Source organism: Bison bison, unplaced genomic scaffold, assembly GCF_000754665.1.
Source record: "Bison bison bison isolate TAMUID 2011002044 unplaced genomic scaffold, Bison_UMD1.0 scf7180017864360, whole genome shotgun sequence".
Taxonomy (NCBI): Eukaryota; Metazoa; Chordata; class Mammalia; order Artiodactyla; family Bovidae; genus Bison; species Bison bison.
Genome location: NW_011494932.1, coordinates 245,581 through 246,174, shown reverse-complemented (window position 1 = coordinate 246,174; position 594 = coordinate 245,581).

The following is a 594-nucleotide window of genomic DNA, read 5'->3' as shown; positions in this document are numbered from 1 at the left end:
TGGAGAATTCCATGGACTGTATAGTCCATGGGGTTGCAAAGAGTCGGACACAACTGAGTGACTTTCACTTTCACTATCCATCAGCAGATGAACAGATAAATGAATTGTGGGAGATACATACAATGGAATATCACATAGACGTATAAAAAGAATGAAATACTGATGCATGCTACACCATGGATAACTTTTGAAAGTATCTTGCTAGTTGAAAGAATCCAAACACAAAGGATCATGTATTGTATGATTCCATTTCTCTAAAATATTCAAAATAGATAAATCTGTAGAGAGAGAATTCAAATTGGTGGTTGCCAGGGATTGGGGGAGAGGGGATGGGGAGCAACTGCTTAATGGGTACTGGGTTTCCTTCCAGGATGGTAAAAGTGTTCTAGAACTAGACAGAGGCAGTGGTTGTACAACAGTTGTGAATGCACTAGACTGTTTACTTTAAAATGGTTAATTTCACATTATATGAATTTATCTCAATTTTTAAAAAGTAAAAACAAACAAAACAGGAGGGGACCTGCAATGGCTTAAAAATTTCACCAAGTTTCTAGAAGCTGCCACAATGGAGACTAATTAAGCCACAGCCTAGAA